At 38.8% G+C, this 21,269-nt stretch overlaps 1 non-coding gene across 1 annotated transcript; it reads left to right on the top strand.

Annotated features, from left to right (window-relative positions):
* The first annotated feature begins 1,574 nt into the window (after positions 1 to 1,574).
* LOC120254549 lies at positions 1,575 to 1,681 on the top strand. The gene has a single exon (XR_005534655.1). It is a non-coding gene; the product is annotated as a small nucleolar RNA R71 (small nucleolar RNA).
* Positions 1,682 to 21,269: the final 19,588 nt, after the last annotated feature.

Genomic DNA, 21,269 nt, shown 5'->3' with positions numbered 1-21,269 from the left:
GTTGAGGTGATCTTAGTATCTAGGGCTTAATCGTGGTTAGGAATCTTCCACCTGGACCAAAGGGTTGGGTCTATAATTAGGAAGAGATTTATCACTTGGAATCCCTAGAGCTCATTGCAACTCCATGCGAGTGCGAGGTTGAGAGGTTATCTAATCTCTCCTCTGGGACATGTATAGAGTTAGGCATAGTTGACCTTAGATTTGGGACTATGTAATTAAGGATTTCTACGACTCACCATTGCACTGATTAGGAAGCATAATAGAGGGTTCTTGCACTTGAAACAATTATCCTAGGTGGAGCATTATCGGAGTACCCCATCTTTATAGATTTCCTTACCTCTTCCTTTACTCATGCTCTCTTACTTGTTGCTTTAATTTTGAGAATTGAATCATTGTCACAAGTATCACTACTGATCTTTCACATAGCTAAGAAGCGAATTAAGTGTTTTTATTCGCTACTCCCTGTGGATTCGATACCCGCTCACCCCGAGATTATTACTTTGACAAACCCGTGCACTTGCGAGATATATGCAAGGGGACCTTGTTAGCATCTAAGATCACAGATGCACTCTCCTCCAACTTCCTCTTGTTGGTCAAGAGGTCCTTAAGAAATATTGCATAGCGAGGCATTTGAGACAACGCCTTTATAAATGAAATGTTGATGTGCAACTGCTTGAATAGACCTAAGAACATTTTTGTATTTCTCATCATTTTTGGTCGTTCTTCAATCTTTAACCTCTTTCTCTTTGGCTCTCTTCACAACCTCCACAACCTCGGGTGACTCAACATTGGTCTTCTCACTAGGAAGTCTACTCTCAACTTGACAACCACTTCACAAAGTGATCACCTTTACATGTTTCCTTGGGTTTGTCTCCATGTTTCTAGGCGAACTTCCTTGAGGTCTTTCTGAGAGTGACTTTATAATTTGGCCCACTTGATTCTCCAAGTTGTGCAATGATGCGGTGTGGTTGTGAAGTGTGTCTTCAACCGATTCAAATCTTGTATCAGATGTTGAAATGAACATAGTCAAAGCCTTATCTAAGTCGGTCATCACGTTTTGTCAACCCTGAAACTATATTATCCATGTTTGGGCATGTTGTTGTGGTTGGAAACCCGGTGATTCCATAGTCTTCTTGATTACTCCATGAAAGGTTTGGGTGGCTCCTCCACCTCTGATTATAGGTCTTGCTATACGGATTTCCTTGACCTGTCATTACATTACTTACAAAATCAACCTGTTCTATGGAAGTAGTACCACCAATCAAATTAGGACAATCAGATGGCCCGAGTTCTCCCCAATACCCGAGTGTAACTTATTGCAAACCGCCACTCTAGGAGAAGTTAGGGTGTCTAAGTTCCTACTTAATGACTCAACTCGGGCAGCCTAATGATGTGACTACATCGATCTCATGAAGTCCGGCTACCTTCTTTTCTGCATCCTAGTTGTTTCCATCGATAACGGTTTATAGCTATTTCTTCGATGAGATGTCGGGCTTCTTCGGGGGTCTTGCTTCCTAAGGTGCATCCTGTTGCAGCACCAAGTTGAGAATCTCTGAATAATCATCGACTCGAGGAACCCATGTTGAGAATATTTCCACAGGAATTCCTTGAACCCATCCCATGTCTCAAAAAGAGACTCCAATTATATTTGCACAAAAGAGGATATTTTATTCCTAAGCTTCGTCGATTTTCCTAGAGGGAAATATCGGGCAAGAAAAGCTTCTACCATCTCCTCCCATGTAGTGATCGATTCTCTAGGTAATGAATGTAGCCATTGCTTTGCTCTTCCTTTAAAGGAAAATGGGAAGGCCCTCAACTTTATAGCATCATCTGTTACTCCATTAATATTGAGCATGTTTGACAACGCCTCTTACGTGTGACCCGTAAGTGCATGGGTTTATCGAAGTAATAAATTCCAAGTGAGTGGGGTATCGTATCCACAGAGAGTATGAAATAAACATACCTAAATTGCTACTTAACCGAGTGAAGATGAATAATGATTGTGTTGGTAAGATGTGATGTAAACAGAAATAAAAGGAACAAGAATGAGAGGCACAAGTAAGTGAGAGGTAAGACAATCGATAGAAGTAGGGTACTCAGACAATGCTCCCCTTAGGAATTATTCTTCAAGTACAAGACCTACCATTATACTTCATAATTCATTCTTAGTGAGTCGTGGAAATCCTAACGCACAAGGTCCCAAACCTAAGGTCAACCATGACTAACCCTACACTATGTCCCACCGGAGAAATCGCTCAGTCTCAACAAATGACACTGCACAAGGTTGCATGGAGTTCTAGAGATTCTAAGTGATAAACCCTATTCCTATGTCTAGATCAAACCATTTAGTCCAGGTGAAAGATCCGTAGTTACAATTAAGTCCTAGATACTAAAGTCACTTCATCCCTTTAGTCTGTTTCTTGCACAACTAAGCCTCGGCGAAGTTCATCCCTTAGCACTTCACTCTATTGTAACCGTGAAGAGCTCTAGTAAATAGAGGTAGGATAAAACACACTAGAGGGGAAAGGGGACGTTCTGTTACCTCTCAATTCATCCTCTCAACCCTCTCCAATCTAGCTTCATCTAACCCTCATGGCGTGTCACCCATCCTCAAAGATTACCAATATCAACTCTTAATCCTAGTGTCACTCTAGGGGAGAGATCATTCAATAAGCATTTCAGATTAGAACTCAATTAAAAACATCAATTAAGGAAAGCATAATGGAACGTCAAAGAAACAATAACATCCTAGGGTTTACAAAATCCAAGTACCCACTAGGGGTTTAACTCTCCATGAAACACAATACAATCAACAATGAAATCGAAAGTAAATGTAAGCAATCAATAGGAAAACCCCCTTGATATTTGTGTTGATGGTCTTATGGAGTAGCTTCATCTTCTTCAAAGGTCCCCTTGTCTAGGTTAGGGCACACCTCACCAGATCGGTGCCGATAAAAGCTCCCCCAATAACCTTCTTCAAAGTGAAATGCAGTGTTGAATCTAGAGAACCACTCCAAAGACGTGCCAAAAGCCTCTCAAAACCCTAGCCGACGGACTCTCAAAAGATGGAGAAAAGTTGGAGAGAAGGGGGAAACAAGGTTCCCAAAATCAGGCTGAATCGCGGCTTAAATAAAGCTGGAATCGGGCATGCACACGCCCCTGTGGATCTATCACACGGGCCTGTGGAATTTCCGCATGCCCGTGTGGATTATCTGGAAATCTGATTTTTGGCCGGCCGTGAATAGTAACTGCTATTTTGTCTTGCTACATTGATTTGCTACGATGACCCTCACTGCAGATACTCGCTGAAAACAATCCCAATTCCACACTTTTTCATCGAGGCAACATAAACGGTCGCACATTTATGCCGTAGATCACAACTCTTCTTTAATCAAAAAGCCCTCGTTGGGTGAAGATCTTGCTATTAATGCACAAGTCGGGAGATGTAAATGTGACTACCTTTGTGCCCCTCCCACTCATTATAATGGCTTGAATACACGGAGGTTGGCACACATTTACGTATCTTAGAGCCCCACTTATGTCTTTCGCATTTGTTCCTTCCAAGATTCTACCAAATAGTGTATTCACTATATACTTTTTAGCTTTCTTTTTCTCAAAGCATAGCTTCACTAACCCTACATGCTAAAAAAGAACACCAATATACATGTATTAGCACTAAAACCTGATAAAAGTAATGCTCATTGTAAAAAAAGAATACTTCGTATCACTAATACACAAGCACTTATACAACTCCCCCACACTTAAGCTTTTGCTTGTCCTCAAGCAAAAATAAAAACATTGAAGCATAAAAAAAGTGAAAGATTGAAAGTGCTTTCGGCCTTAGGTTCACCAAAAGCATGCAAGGAAAGCATTCTATGAGTAAGGGGAATTTCAACACTAAATACGAAAAATTAATGCTCTAGCTAAAAACCGAATCAAAAATGGACCACAACCCGAAATCATGTAAGTGTGTGTACACACACTCAATTGAACCCTAGCTATACTCCTCAAAGTTCTAAGTATAAAGGACTTATTTATCTACACAACATAACAAAGCAAAGAGACGGTAGTAGCTTCACACATCCTCTAAGGTAGCCCTTTCCGAAGAGGCCGTTAAGGTGGCTTTCACACTTTTGAGGTGGTAGCTCTTTCTACAGGGCTTGTAGCTTTTACTCATCCCATGAGATAGCTCTTTCTCTCATTAGGGCATAACTAGTATCCGACTTATGAGAGTAGCATCATATTTCATAGGCGGTACCTCTTTTCACCCGAAATGCACAACTAAGCTCATATATTTTTCTTTCTTTTCTTTTCCCAATTTTTGATTTTGCAAAAATAGAACAAGAAACAAAAACTAATTAGTCCCTTAAAAATCAAAACTTGAGTTTCCAAAAGAGTTTTATAGGAGCGTGGTGCAACAAGTGTCAATCGGACAAAAATTCCTAGAAATTAAGGAACAAACTAGAGCATGAAAAACATTTAATGTTAAAACTTTCCTAAACTCAAGAATACACTCATTCTAACAAAGGTGAACCTCCATTGGCTACGTGAGCATGTATGTTAATCAAAATTTATGTAAAGGACATGTGCAATGTGAAATTCCCCACACACGTAAGATGTACATTGCCCTCAATGAACACATGCAAGCTCCATAGAAAGTATAGCAATCAAGAAAAGTATGTGGGAATGGGCAATTGAAACAATACTCCTATGACTCCTAGTGTTGCATTTAATGGAGCTAAATCCTTGGGAGTAAAGTTCCAATGGGTTGTGAAGCACACATGGCCCACGTTGGGCATGTCCATGACTAGTTCTCAATTCCCATACTGACAAGACCATCTGCACGCAAACACAAGGAGGTTCAGTGAAGCTCAATAAAAACAAAAACAACTCAAGTATATAAAAGATAGAGCAATGAAATACAACTCAAACAAAAAATAAAAGATAAACTAAAGTCGAAGGGTTTCCTCGGGTCATAACCTGGAGCTCCAGCAAAAGAAAGAAAAACAAATCAAAATGATGGAAGAATAAGAAAGTGTGAAATAGAACAAGTGATGAATAGCTAAAATAGCAATGTGCAAAATGCTTCCAAAACGCCTATTCCCCGGCAACGGCAACAAAAACTTTGACACACCTGTTGTGAGTCGTACTGCAAGTGCACGGGTTGTCGAAGTAATAAAGTACCCTAGTAAGTGGGTAGTCGTATCCACAGGGAAAGTGTTCAGAAACACAAGTTTTGCTATTTAATTATAGTTATAATGATTTAAGAGTGGTGTGAACAATATCAATAAAAATAGAAATAAAGTAAAGAAGAAAGAGACACAATGGAATAATAAGAGAGGCAATCGATAGAAAAGGGGCACTCAGACATTGCTCACCATAGGACTATTATTTCAAGTGCAAAACCAATAATTATGTCTCCTAGCTGATGTCTAATGAGTCGTGGAAATCATAAGACACACGGTCCCAAACCTAAGGTCAACCGTGACTAAGTATGGGGATTCCAAGTGATAAATCCTATTCCGTAATATAGAAAAGGAATACTCTCGATGCCTCACATTGTGTGGCGTTACATGAAGATATGGGGATTCCAAGTGATAAATCCTATTCTGTAATATAGATCTAATCCTTTGGTCCAGGCGAAAGACCCCTAGTCACAATCAAGCCCCAGCACTAAGGATTACTTCAACACTTCACTCTATTGCTCATGCAACTAAGCCCGAATGGAGTTTGTCTTTGAGCACATCACTCTATTGTAACTGTATAGAACTCATGGAATGTAGAGGTGGCATAAATCACTTCGGAAGGGAAAGGGGATGTTTCACTACCTCTCGACTCACCTTCTCGACCCTCTCAAACCTAACTTTGTCTAACCCTCATGGTGTGTCACTCATCTAGAAGGATTACCAAGATAGATTCTAAACCCTAGTATCACTCAAAGGAAAAATCAATTCAACAAGTATTCAAGGTTGGAACTCAATTGAAAACATCAATTAAAGAAACATAATAAAAGATCAGTGAAACAAAATAATCTTAGAGTTCACAAGTTCAAGCACCCACTAGGGGTTTAGCTCTCCATGGAGCAAGATACAATCAATAATGAAATGGAATGTAAAAGCTTACAATCTATATGTAAACCCCCCTTGTAGTCTATATCGATGGTCTTCTTGAGTTGCCTCGTCTCCTCTAAGGGTTCCATCGTCAAGCCTAGGGCACACCTCGCTGAATCGATGCCTACGAATACTCCCCCAACAACTATCTTTTGAAGGAACATGGTGTCGAAGACGGTAGAACCACTACAAAGACCTAGACAAAGCCTCTCCAAACCCTAGCGGCAAGCGCCTCCAAAGATGGGGAAAAGATGAGAAAAAGATTTTTTAACGTGTCTTAATCATGACTTTTAAAAGGGCTGGAATCTGGCATCCATAAGGGCGTGTGGAATTTTCACACGGCCGTGTGAATTTCTAGAAGTTCATTTCTTGTGAGCTGTAAATAATAGCTGCTATAGTACTTCTGCTACAGCAATTCACAACATTAAACTACTATAGTACTTTGCCAAAATACTCTCAAATCCACACTTTTCATTGAGGCCACATGAATGGGCACACATCCATGCGGTATATTGCATTGCTTTCTCAATAAAATCACATTGACGAAGATCTTGCTAGTATTGAAAAAGTCAGAACACATGAGTATGACTGACTTTGTACCCCTCCAATTTGTATATTTTTTTTAACATAATTGAGGTTGCCACACACCCAAATGTCTTTTGGGAACAATTTATGATTTCACGTTTGTTCAATGTAAGAACTTAATCAAAAAAATTGCATCCATAATCTACTTTTTAGTTCTTTTCTTCCGTAATTATCTCCACAACCCTAAATGCACAAACGAACACATATACACAAAAAAATAAGAAATAAAATCTGAGAAAAGTAATGCTCAATGTAAAAAAAGAATATTTCACATTACTTATACACAAGCACTTGTCACGGCCATAGCAGGAGCAGATGGACACTGATGCACCCATTGTAGCACAAGAGCCTCCTCTAATGCTTATACTTTCACCATCTCGATGGGGTGTTATAGGCAAATTAGCGAAGGTTCGCATGACTCTGGCGGTGAACCACACTGAGGTGATGGCACATGTCGCGATACTTCAATAGATCCTCGAGCGAGACATGTCCACATCTTTCATTATGAGACCTTGATTGCAGCACTACCAGTATTTCCAGGAGCACCAGGATCACTAGTATCAGTAGAAGTAGTGACACTGGCAGTAGATGATAACGACACTTGGGGCGTCTTTATTTTTCTATGTCTTTATGTTTTGTTATTTTATTTCAGTATTTCATTTTGGACTTTTATTACTCATAAAGGTTTTATCTTTTGAGTTTATCTAATTGCTTTTCAGTTGTATCGAGTTGTATTTCATTTTCTTATCTTTATAGACTCAATTTTATTTGGTTTGTTTGGCTTTACTGAACCCCCTTGAGGATTAGCCATTGGCACAATCACGTGGCATTTCATATGGGCGTGTGTGGTCCACATCCTGTTGGAATTCATAGAGTACCATCTTGCTCTAGTTTTACTTGAATTTTAAGGAATTTTTGCCCGATTATTTCTTGTTGCACTACTCATTTGCTAAATCTTGTGAAAACTCAAGCTCAATGCTTAAGGGACTTGTTTAGCATTATCTTGGTTTAAATTTATGAAAAAAATAGCCATTTTGTTTGTGCATTGGGGATGGAAAAAACTACCACCTATGAAGTATGAAGCTACTCTCATAAGTCGGATACTAGTTATGCCCTAATGAGAGAAAGAGCTATCTAATAGGATTAGTGAAAATTTCTAACCCGTTAGAAAGAGCTACCACCTCGAAAGTGTGAAAGCCACCTAGGCGGCAGCCTACGAAAGGGCTACCTTAGAGGATGTGTGAAGCTACTACCTTCTCTTTTTGTGTGTAAATAAATCCTCTTTAATAAGAACTTCGAGGAGTACATGTTGAGTTGACTTGAGTGACTTTACACACAATAACACTATACCAAGTTTATTATCTTTTTTTTATTTGAGTTTATAGTTAGAGCAATGTTTTTTCATATTTGATGTTTGAATTCTCCTTGCTTCTAGAGAGCCTCTTTTGCACACTTTTGGTGAACCTAAGGCCGAGCACTTTCAAGTTTTCCTCTAAGATGCTTTGATGTTTTATTTTTACTGGAGGACAAGAAAAAGCTCAAGTGTGGGGGAGTTTGATAAGTTCTTGTGTATAAGTATTAGTAGGTATACTTTTCTTACATTGAACATCACTTTTATTAGACTTTATGGCTCATTTGTGTGTATTTGAGTTCTTTTGTGCATTTCGGGTTATGGAGACAAGTTTGGAAGAAATGAGGCAAAAATAGATCATGGACGTGATTTTTTTGAGGAATCTCTTGCATAAAGCAAGGATTAAAGCACCAGTGGTTATCATAGACATATTGGTGTGCACCAACCTCCAAAATGTGCAAGTGAATATATAAATTGAGGGGCACAAAGGTAGTCACATTCATATGTTTCAACTTGTGTAATATTGTTAAGATCTTCATCAATGTGTTAGAAAAATGAAGATGCGACGTGATCTACCGTATGGATGTGTGCACAACCATGCAGACTCGATGAAGAAAATTAATTTGGGGGAGTATCTGATCGGTTTACTATAGTAAATTATTGTAGTAGTTACGATCACAGACGCAAAAATGAGAAGCCTAAAATTCATACGCCTCGGGAACTTTGACAAGGTGTGGATGCTCAATTTTAGCCATTTAAATACTGACTTCGAGTTTATTTGGGAGATCTTTTTCCCTATCTTTTCCCTGCCTTTTTGGGTAGAGAACGGGTTAGGGTTTGGAGAGGTTTTTTGTGGGATTTTTGGAGCATTCCTATGGCATTCGACATCGATTTATTTTTAGAGGAGAGCTATTAGGGGAGCTTTTTGATGGTTTTGATTCGGAGGGTGTGCCCTAGGCTTAATGAAGGATTCTTTGAAGAAGACTAGGTAACTCTTGAAGACCATCGACACGGACGACAAGGGGGCTATCTCTATGGATTGCTTGCACTTATTTTTTATTTCATTGTTTATTTTGTATTGCTCCATGGAGAGCTAAACCCATAGTGGGCGCTTGGACTAGTAAACCCAACGAATATTTTTATTCATTGAGTTCTATTATGTTTCTTTAATTAATGTTTTAATTGAGTTACAATCTTGCATGCTTATTGTTGTGATTTTCATTTCAAGTGACATCGATGTTGAGAATCCATTTAGGTAACCCTTTGAAGGGTGACAACTTTACTAGCGTTAGGGTGATACCTTGTCCTGATTTTGACCTCATACTTATTTAGATTTTTATTGTGCATAAATTGGGGGCAAAATGGTCATTTTGGCACTAGTGGCATCCTTCCATGACCATGACATGAGATTAGGGTGAAAATCAGCCAAAAACTAGTGGCAAAAGCGGTCTTTTTGGGCTCATTTCTTTCAATTTTCTCCGATAAGGTTGCCTTTGGTAATTTTTCCTTTTCTTATCTGAAAATTGAATGGATAAGAGAAGCAACGTGGCGTCTCTTCTTAGCCTCTCATTTCCTTTCTTATCTTTTTGTTTCCATTTCTTCTTACCTTCGTCGGAGAGGGTTTTCTTTTGAAAAACATTTCTACGACAAGCTTCTTCGGCCAATCATCGCTCAATCCTATTCCTCTCATTCTCCTGAGCTTGGTAAGGCTTCGATTTAAGGTTTGTCCTTGTATTTTTTTTTGTATTTAATTATTTTTGAAAATCCTTGAAACCCTAGAAATCAAAAATTGGTTTGAGTCATTTTTGCACTCAAATCAAAAGCCCTCATCTTGTGATTCATGTATGTGTATATTTGTAAAAGTAATTTTTGTATTTTGGTGTTGTAAATTGACAAAGAAACAATTGAAACAAGGCACGACATTAAAGATGCAAATTCGTGTCACTGTAGCAATTTTGAGAATACTGTGGCACCGAAAAACCTTGGCCTTGTTTTGTATTTTCTTTCTTCCAAATCGAAGTCCTTCTTACACGGAAGCCTTTGGAACTAATTTTTTTCCTTCTTACATGAAGTTATATGGCAAAAAATGATTTCGGTATACTTATACCTATATATTTCGAAAGGAACATGTTTACATGAATATGTCTTTTGAATGCAAATGAAATACGGATTGATGTATGGTCCAGCATTTATACGTCATATGCTTGATTCCTCAGGTTGGAATTGGAAAGATTGCATTTTGAAATTCAGTTTTTGATGGTGATAGTAGACTTAGTTCTGACATTGCAGTGTGGTGTTCCACGGTCCAGCTTGATGGGAGGCGGCGTGGCCAACCCTGAGTTTACCCTAGTCAAGAGGTGCATGGAGCCATTGACAGGGGGTCTTTTATGTGAGAAACCCGGGGTCATCACACGGGGAATCTCGCTGGTCAACACCAAGGAAGGCAGTATTGTGAATTTTAAAAGTCTTAAAACACCTTTGTGGTCCCATAGCTAGTCGGGGCCACGATTAGCTTGGGAATTGTTTAAGGCCACATTTGTATTTTTGAGCGGTGCTTAATGTGTTGGAAAAAATGTTACTTTCTGTACTATTTATGAACCATTGTGTTATTTTGTTAACTTGTCGAATACTTAGAACTACTTTTTATATGTTATTATTATTGTTGTTACTAGTGTTTAAAATATTTTATTTACTCTGTTATCTCTATGTTGTCACCAATCACCTGGGTAACACATGCTACTCACCACTCTCTTTTCTCCTTTCTCCGACTGCGACATTGGAGTGGGTCATGTTACGTAGCGATGAGTGACCCCACTTTTCTCCCTTGTTTAGGTTAGTGCAGTATGCATGTAAATTTTATGGATCTACTAGACTTGAGTTTTGTGTACTGTTCCTTTATCTATACTTTTTGGTTGTATATGAAACCCTAGCTGGTCCTGTTATGGACCTTGTATCTTTCTTTAGTAAATTGTGCTAGCAGGCTTGATTTGAGCCTTACGGTGACTTGGAGGTGGGACACTATAGGTTCCACTCCTTGTTGTCATGGCGATTGCCACGTGTCCGGGCCCGAGTCGAGGGCATGACAATTTTAGTGAGTATCAAAGCTACGAGGTTTTAGGGCTGATCTTAGTCCGAATCCTAAACCTGTTAATTTCTCTACAAATTAGTGGATCAAATTATTGATTTGCATATAGCATAAGTGTCTGTAGGGGTTAAGTTTGAAATTTGTCTTTCTTCGTTCCTTTTAGATAGAATGGCAGCACAATGTGCACGTACACGTTGAGGAGATGGTGTTCCTTCTTATGAACCACCACCTGTCCAACCTCCTTCTCCCCCTAGGTAAGAGGTCAGTTCAGGGCATGAGCCCGCTGTGGCAGCATCAGTGCATGCTCCCGGTGTCCTAGACCCTGTACCTAACAATGGAACTCCAGGAATAACACCACCCCTAAGGCTCTCCAAAGCTTTAAGGCATATTAGGATGCCCAGGGTCATCAGCCGACATGCCAGGAATATCGTGATTTAATGGGTTATTGGAGTCTATTTGGGGGGCAACCCCATAGTGAGCCAGTATCTGTGCCACCACCACCACTCCGAATTCCTTCAGTTCAACAAGCACTAGTAGAAGACCGCAAAACTAGTAAGAGCTTAATTCTTTCCAACTTATTGAAGGAAGCAAGACAGTTGGTATGTAATTCTTTTGATGGCTCAAGTGATGCCATGACTACCAAAGAATGGTTGAAGGGGTTCCTTGCTACTTTTATGGACATGGGCATAGAAGATGAGTTAAAACTAAGGGTTGAAGTCAGACATTTGGAGAACCAAGCTAGTATCTGGTGGGAAACTCTCAAGGGTTGTTCAGTTACACCATTGACTTGGTCAGATTTTCTAGAAGAATTTGATGAAGAATACTACACTCGATTTCATCGTGACCAGAAACGACAAGAGTACATGAGGTTGGTTCAAGGTAACAAGGCAGTTGCAGAGTACCTGAAATTGCTAGTGTTGAAGAAGCCCTATGTTCCAAGTTTGAGGTAAGACTGAATCTCATTATGAGAGAGAAGATGGCAATTACTGGGAATCAAACTTTCAAGGAAGTGGTTAAGTTGGCTTTAAGGTCTATGAAGTTGGTCATTAAAGGTAGGTGCCTTCTTGAGAATCTAGCCAAGAGAAGAAACCCAGATTTTTCAAGGGCATCGAAGCGCAGTAAAAGTGATGACACTTCTTCAGGGTTCTTAGGATCCAACTCAGTCAAACCGTCATTAGGGCATGTCGGCAGTTAGACGGATACTATATCTGCTAGTGGCAGTATTGGAGGTAAGACAACTGGAAATGTTCCCAGGTGCCAGAATTGCACTAGATTTAATTATGGTCCATGTCGTGAGCCACGCAGATGTACCAGTGTGGGAAGACAGGCTACCTCAAGTCAACATGTCTAGAGTTAGGCCATGGAGTGCCAGGGTCAGTACTTTCCCCACATGACATGCAGTCGATCGAAGGGGTGCATGGGATCTATTAGATCTACACTATGCCCCAACCAAATCAATTGTTGCTAGTAATGTTCCACAAGGTGAAACACGGTAAGCACAGACCCATTCTCAGACCTGCGTTTTTGCCATGACTAATGAGGAAGTTGAGGACAGACCCAACGTGATTACAGTTATAGTATCCATTTTTCAGCATGATGCATATGTTTTGATAGACTAAGGTTCAGAGAAATCATTATTAGCTTTCGCATTTGCATGTCATGCCATTAGAATAGCTTCTCCTTTAGGCTGTGAACTTGTGATCCAAACGCCCCTTGCCGAAGAGATTGTCAGGGAGGCAGTTTTCTGAGGATGTCTTATCAAGGTGAAAGGTTTAAACTTTGAGGCAGATTTTAATCCACTAGAAATGAGAGATTTTGATGCCATACTTGGGATGTACTGGTTGAATAGTCATAAGGCTACCATCGACTTCTTCAAGAAAGAAGTTACTTTGCAAATTTTTCCTGGATTTAATATTTTGCTTAAGGATGAAAGGAAGATTCCTTCAAGGTGTGTGGCATCTTCTGTTAAAGCAAGGAAACTGGTGCATAAGGGATGTGAAGCATACCTGGACCATGTACTGGATACAAGAATTGTTGGACCAAACCTCAAGGATGTCCCCATTGTTCTTGAGTTTGAGGATGTATTTCCTGATGAATTGACCGGATACCTCCAGATCGAGAGTTTGAGTTACTATAGACTTGCTACCAGGTACTGCTCCAATCTCCATTACTTCGTATTGCATGAGACTAACAGAACTTAAGAAGTTATAAGTGCAGTTACAGAATTTAGTGGACAAGGGATTCGTACGCCCGAGTGTGTCACCTTGGGGTGCGCCAGTCCTTTTGGTGAAGAAAAAGGATGGTTCCTTCAAACTGTGTATAGATTACCGAGAGTTAAATAAGGTGACCATCAAGAATAAGTATCCTTTATCCAGAATAGATGATTTGTTTAACCAGTTGGATGAGGCAAGAGTATTTTCTAAGATTGACCTTCGGTCTAGTTACCATCAGTTGAAGGTAAAGGAGAGTGATGTGCCCAAGACAGTGTTCATTACGCGATACGGGCATCATGAATTTTTAGTCATCCCATTTGGTTTGGCTAATGCCCCAGCTGCTTTTTTGACTTGATGAACATATTCTTCAGACCATATCTCGACAAGTTTGAGATTGTCTTCATGGATGATATTTTGATCTACCCACCTACTGTAGAAGAGCATGCGCAACATTTGCGTACAGTACTACAGATCCTTCGAGAAAAGAAGTTGTATGCGAAATTCTCAAAGTGCGAGTTCTGGTTGCAAGAAGTAGTGTTTCTTGGACATGTGGTGTCTTGAAAAGGAATTTGTGTGGACCGAAAGAAAACTAAAGCAATCATTGATTGGGAACAACCAAAGAGTGTATCTAAAGTTTGAAGTTTCCTTGGGTTGGCAGGTTATTATTGACATTTTATCGAGGGGTTTTCTAAGATTGCTGCACCCTTGTCACAGTTAACTCGAAAGGAGATAAAGTTTGTTTAGAATAAGAAATGTGAGAACAATTTTCAAGAGTTGAAGAGCCGCCTGACTAGGGTGCCAGTACTAACCCTGCCTACTAGTGGTAAAGAGTTTGTAGTGTTCAACGATGCTTTACGTTAGGGTCTTGGTTGTGTATTGATGCAAGATGGGAGGGTGATAACTTATGCTTCTCAGCAGTTGAAGAAGCATGAGCTAAATTATCCTACCCATGATTTGGAGTTAGCAGTAGTGGTTTTTGCTATGAAGATCTGGCGACACTATCTTTACAAAGATACATGTTTGATTTGTACTGGTTATAAGAGTTTAAAGTATTTGTTCAATGAGAAAGAGCTAAATTTGAGGTAGCGTAGATGGCTAGAGTTTATCAAGGATTATGATCTAGTGATTGACTACCATCCAAGGAAAGCCAATGTGGTTGTAGGAAGACTTCAACTCCTCCAGCTACTGCTTCAATATCTTATCGGTCTCAACTTGCAGTTCTTCCGGACATGGATGTGAGACTTAAGATTGAGCCAAAGGGAGTTTTGTTGGCAACATTTGTGGTAAGATCATTCAAAAATCTCAGAGAACAGATGAAGAGTTAGTGAAAGAAATATAGAAATTGGAAAAGGGTGAAGCTAGTGAATTTGGGCTTCACAGTGATGTTATTCTTGTTTTTCAGGGAAGGATTTGTATTCCAAATGATACAGGACTTAGATGTGCTATATTAGATAAAGCTCATTCCTCATCCTATGCAGTTCACACAAGCAACACTAAGATGTACCGTACGATCAAGGAAAATTATTGGTGATGCGGAATAAAAGCGCAAGATCACGAGTTTGTAGCAAGATGCTTAGTATGCCGATGAAAGTAAAAGGAGAGCATCGCAACCAGTAGGGACTATTACAACCTTTGCCTATCCCGAGTGGAAATGAGGCATATTACTATGGACTTCGTCATTGGGTTACCACGTACTCTACAGGGGCATGATACTGTATGGGTCATTATGGACCGTTTGACAAAATTAGCTCATTTTCTAGCCTTTCAAACCAAGTATTCCTTAGAAAGATTAGCGAGGCTATTTATAAGTGAAGTGATTAAACTCCACAGAGTACCTATTTTCAATTATGTCAGCTCATGACCCGAGATTTACATATCAGTTTTGGCCGAAGTTTCCTCAATCTCTAGGGATAACTTTGAGATTAAGCACTGCATACCATCCTCAGACAGATGGCCAATCAGAGCGTACAATCTAGACAATTAAGGATATGTTGAGGGCTTGTGTTCTCAATTTCGAGGGAAGTTGGGACAAGCATTTTCCTCTTATGGAATTCGCTTACAATAATAGTTTTGATGCAAGTATTGGTCTGGCTCCTTACAAATCTTTGTATGGATGTTAGTGCGGAACACCTCTTTGTCAGACTGAAGTTGGTGAAAGAAAGTTGTAAAGTGTAGAATTGATTGAAGAAATTATAGAGAAAGTGAAGGTATTTCGAGACAGGTTAAAAGTAGCCCAAGATTGACAAAAAAGCTATGCGGACATCAGGAGAAGAGAGTTAGAGTTCGAAGTGGGTGATAGAGTTTTACTGAAGATATCACCTTCGAAAGAAGTAATACAGTTTCGAAGCAGGGGAAACTAAATCCTCATTATATTGGGCCATTCTTGATTCTCAAAAGAGTTGGACCAGTGTCTTATAAGCTTGAATTACCGCCAGAATTAGAGAAGATCCATAATGTTTTCCACATCTCATTATTGAAGAAGTACTTGTCTGATCCATCATATACACTTGCAACACCCCTAGTGGAACTTCGAGAAGATTTGACGTTTGAAGTGAGACTTGTCCGTATTCTTGATCGGCTAGAAAAAGTGCTCCAAGGAAAGGTGGTGGCAGTTGTAAAAGCCGTTTGGAAAAGTGATCTGATTGAGGAGTTGACCAAGGAACCTGAACTGTTCATGAAAGAGAAATATCCGTATTTGTTTCTTTTGGTAACCGGAAATTTTGAGGGCAAAATTTCTATAAGGAGGGTAGAATGTTATACCTTGTCCTTATTTTGACCTCATGCCTATTTAGATATTTTTGTGCATACATTAGGAGCAAAATGTTCATTTTGAACTAGTCGCATCCTTCCATGACTGCACAGTAGATTAGGTGTGAAAACCACTATTAAACCTGAGGCAAAACGGTCTTTTGGGCTCATTTCTTTCAATTTTCTCTCATAAGAGGGATTTTGATAATTTCTCTTTTTCTTGGAAAAAAATCTGAAAATTGAATGAATAAGAGAAGTAACGTGGCTTCTCTTCTTAGCCTCTCATTTCCTTTCTTATCTCTATGCTTCCATTTCTTCTTTACTTCAGAAGAGAGGGTTTTCTTTTGAAAAAAATTTCGTCGACGAGCTTCTTTGGCGAATAATCACTTCTATCCTATTCCTCTCATTCTCATGAGCTTGGTAAGGCTTCAATTCAAAGTTTTCTCCTTATATTTTCTTCGTAATTGACAATATCCCCTTGCCTATATCCCGCAAGTGCACGGGTTTGTCGAAGTACTAATCCCGGGTGAGCGGGTATCGAATCCACAGGGAGTAGGGAATAAAAATACTTAATTCGATTCTTAGCTATGTAAAAGATCAATGATAATGAGTGTGACAATGATTCAATTCTAAACAGTAAAAGAAAAAAGTAAGAGGGCAAAAGTAAAAAAGGGGGTAAGGCAATCGATATAGATGGGGTACCCGGATAATGCTCCGCCTAGGATAATTGTTTCAAGTGCAAGAACCCTCTATTATACTTCCTAATCAATGCAATGGTGAGTCATGGAAATCCTTAATTACATAGTCCCAAATCTATGGTGAACTATGCCTAACTCTATACATGTCCCGGAGGAGAAATCGAACAATCTCAACACCTCGCACTCGCATAGAGTTGAAATGAGCTCTAGGGATTCCAAGTGATAAATCTCTTCCTTATTATAGACCTAACCGTTTGGTCCAGGTGGAAGGTCCCTAACCACAATTGAGCCCTAGATATTAAGATCACCTCAACGCTTCACTCCGTTAGACATGCAACTAAGCCCCAGCGGAAGTTCATCACTTAGACCATTCACTCTATTATGACCGCAAAGAACTCGAGGAACGAAGGTAGAATCTATCACGCAGGAGGGGAAAGGCGACGCTCCTGTACCTCTCGACTCACCCTCTCAACCATCTCCAACCTAGCTTTGTCTAACGCTCGTGGTGTCTCACTCACTCACATGGTTACCAACAAGAACTCTCAACCCTAGTGTCACTCTAGGGGAAATGTTCATACAATCAAACATTCAAGGTTGGAACTCACAATAATCATCAATTTATTGAAAGCATAATAAAGAGGTTCAAAGAAACAAATACATCCTAGGGTTCACAATACCCGAGTACCCAATAGGGGTTTAGCTCTCCATGGAGTTAAGTACAATCCAAGAAATAGAATGTAAAAGTAATGAATCCATAAAGAAACCCTGTCTATAGTCGTGTCGATGGTCTTATGGAAAATTCTCTACTCGTAGTCCAAGGATTCCCTCGTTCGGTATAGGATAAGCCTCGACGGAAGCTCCCCTACCAACCTTCTTCCTAAGGAATGACAATGTCAGAGCCGTAGAACCTCTCCAAAACCTTGGCCAATAGCCCTTGAAACCCTAGCCGAAGCCTTCTCTAAAGTTGGGGAAAAGATGGAGAAAAGAATACTAAAATCAGGGCTGATTCGGCTTTAAATAGGGCTGGAATCGAGCGACTACATGGGCGTGGATGCTTCACGCGCCCATGGGGAATTTCCACACGGGCGTGGATAATTTCCACACGCCCGTGTGGATCCTCTGAACTCCTGTTTTCTCAGGCGGCTGTGAACAGTACTGCTATAGTGCTTTCTGCCGTTTTGCTACAGTGCTATGCTACAGTGCTATGCTACAGTACTATGCTACAGTATACTTTCATCGCAGTAATGTAAATGGGCACACGTTCACGTTGTGGATCACTTGCTTCTTCAATGATAGGCATGCTGTAGGGTCTACTCCTTGTTGTTGTGGTGATTGCCACGTGCCTGGATAGAGTTGGGGCATGACAGTTAGGCTTAACGAGATTGAAGTGGCTTGAGAGGGTGAGTTGAGAGGTAGCGGAATAAACCTTTCCCCTTCAGATGTGATTTATCCTACCTCCATGTTCCAAGAGGTCTTTGCGATCATGATATAGTAAAGTACTAAGAGACCTTCTCCACTAGGGCTTAGTTGCATTAGTGACATAATGAAGTGTTGAGTTATCCTTAGTGCTAGGGCTTAATTGTGATTAGGGATCTTTCACCTGGACCAAAGGGTTACATCTAAATTAGGGAATAGGGTTTATCATTTGGAATCTCTAGAGCCTCAAGAAGTCCCACATAGTTTGAGGTGTTTAAAGTATCCCTTTCCGCCATGGCATAGTGTAGATGGCTAGTCATGGTTGACCTTTGGTTTAGGACCGTGTGTATCTCCACGACTCATTACATTTCAATTAGGATGTATAATATAAGTTTTGCAGTTGAAATAATAGTCCTAGGGTAAGCATTGTCCGAGTACCCCATTTTACCATCGATTACCTCTCTTTATTCCTCTTTCTTTCTCCTTTCTCTTTTACTTTCATTTACATTAATATTCTGAATCAATATCATAAATTGGTTTTCACTCTAGTTAAATAGCAATACTACTTGCTCCTGACCATCTATTCCCTATGGATTCGACTACCCACTCACCAGGGTATTTTATTACTTTGATAACCCGTGCATTTACGGTACACACACGCAAGTGGTGTTCCACGTTTTTGGCTCCGTTGCTGAAGAATAGGCATTTTAGAAGAATTTGCACTTTGCAATTTTAGCTATTCATCACTTGTTATATTTCACACTTTCTTATTCTTCCAAAGATTTGATTTTTTTTTCTTTCTTTGATTACAGCTCCAGGTTATGACCCGAGGCAACCCTTTGACAATAGTTGAAGGTGATCCAAAAATTGAAAGAAGGATTCATAGATGGGGAAAGGAACCTATACAAGAACAGTTTAATCCTAGGCATATGTCAATGCTGCAAAGGAGCTATGGAGTACCTGTGAACATGGAAACATCCTATGATAACACTCATGCAATTCTCCTATATGGTGCAGCTGTGAAACAAAGGAACCAAGAACGGTTATGATGAAGGCATTAAAAAGCAATACTACTTATTTGACTGTGAGTTGCTATGGCTTTTGGGAGTGTACTAGTGGATCATAAATGTTTGTATTTCTTGTGGCATGTGCTTGTATCTATTCTCATTAACTATGTGTATTTTCCTTGTAAAGCTACTTTGTGGTTAAGAAATGTGTATTGTTTATATTTACTACTTTAACAAAATGTGGAGTTCTAGCACATTTCTTGGTTATGTTGGTCAGATACAAACCTATGAGTTAATGTTAGTTTGAAACCAAATTTCCTCAATATTTCAAGGGCTTTCATGAGCTGGAATTTTGAGGACAAATTTTTTTTTAAAGGGTGGAATGTGGTACCTTTCTCCTCGCTCTCCTTTTCATTTGCTCTTCAATGGTAGTTATGAGGGTATAGGGTTTTCATGTCATTTCTTTGGTTATGTAGGGCCATTTGAGTAATTATAACCAAAGCTTACTCACCTTTATCTTTTTCTTGAATGTCGAATGGCATTGTTGTCTTTTGCAAAATGCTTATTCATTCTAGTACATTCTTCAAAAGCAGGTGAGAAATTTAGTCATTCATTGAATTGCATGGCATTTTGGTTGATATGTTGAAGTCATATGGCAAAAGAGCTCGCTTTGTCATTGTTGATTGCTTCCTTAATATATCTATGTGGTGTGTCACGATTCAAAGATCTATAGTTTTTCCTTTTGTTAGTTTTCTTAGTTTCTTTTAAACTTATATTGGGTAAACTAGATAGTGTCATCTAGGGGGAAGTAATAACAGCTTTTGTCGCATATTTTTTAATCAAAACCATAATCCTATATTTTCATTTCAGAAAGGCTCCAATTTGTCAATAAAAACCATAATCCTATGTTTTCTTTTGCGAATGTCTACTATTTTAGAATAAAAAACCCTAATACGATGTTTACTCTTTGGAATGTCTACTATTATTGAATCAAAACTCTAATAATATGCCTTATAATAGTAATGTGTCTTATTTTTCAATGAAAACAATTATCCTACATTTTCTTTTCTGAATGCCTACTATGATTGAATAAAAACTATAAACCTATGTTTTCTTTCCGGACTTTCACCTATTTTGCAAACAAAACCCAAATTTTATGTTTTCATTTCTTATTGTCTCCTACTTATAAGTTTCGAATCAAAACCTTATCCTAACTTATGTTTTCCGAAGGTCTCCTATTTTTCAATCGAAAACATAATCCTTTCTTTTCTTTTTGTGGTGTCTGTTATTTTTGAATCAAAACTCTTATCCTATGTTTTCATTTCAAAATGTGTCATATTTTTTAGGATTGAATCAAAACCCTAATCCTTTGTTTTCTTAGCGTAATGTCTACCATTTTTGAATCAACATATTAATCCTATGTTTTCTTATAGTAATATCTCCCATTTTTAATTCAAAAACCTAATCTTATATTTTCTTATAGTAATGTCTCTTATTTCTAATCAAAACCCTAATCCTTTATTTTCTTATAGTAATGTCTGATATTTTTAAACCAACACCATGTTATCTTTTCGGAATGCCTACTATATTTCAATGAAAATCCTAGTCCTATGTTTTCTTTTCGAAATGTCTCCTATTTTGCAAACAAAACCTGAATCCTATGTTTTCTTTTCTTTATGTCTCATATTCTTTAATCAAAGCCCTATTACTAAGGTGTAATGCTTTCTATTTTTTAATCCAAACCCTTATCTTATGCTTTCTTTTGGGAATGTCAGTTATTTTTTATTCAAAACTCTAATCCAATGTTTTATTTTTGTAATGTCACATCTTTTTCAAGCAAAACATTAATCCTATTTTTCTTTTAGAAATGCCTACTATATTTCAATCAAAAAATTTACCCTATGTTTTCTTTTTAACATGTCTACTATTTTTTAATTAAAACATGAATCCTATGTTTTCTTAAGTCACTGTCTCCTATTTTTCAATCAAACACCTAATCCTATGTTTTCTTTTCGGAATGTCTATTATTTTGCAAACAAAACCCAAATCATATGTT

This window comes from Dioscorea cayenensis, unplaced genomic scaffold, assembly GCF_009730915.1.
Source record: "Dioscorea cayenensis subsp. rotundata cultivar TDr96_F1 unplaced genomic scaffold, TDr96_F1_v2_PseudoChromosome.rev07_lg8_w22 25.fasta BLBR01000486.1, whole genome shotgun sequence".
NCBI classification, from domain to species: Eukaryota; Viridiplantae; Streptophyta; class Magnoliopsida; order Dioscoreales; family Dioscoreaceae; genus Dioscorea; species Dioscorea cayenensis.
Note: the sequence above shows the minus strand (reverse complement) of the source record. Positions and strands in the feature narration are given on the sequence as shown.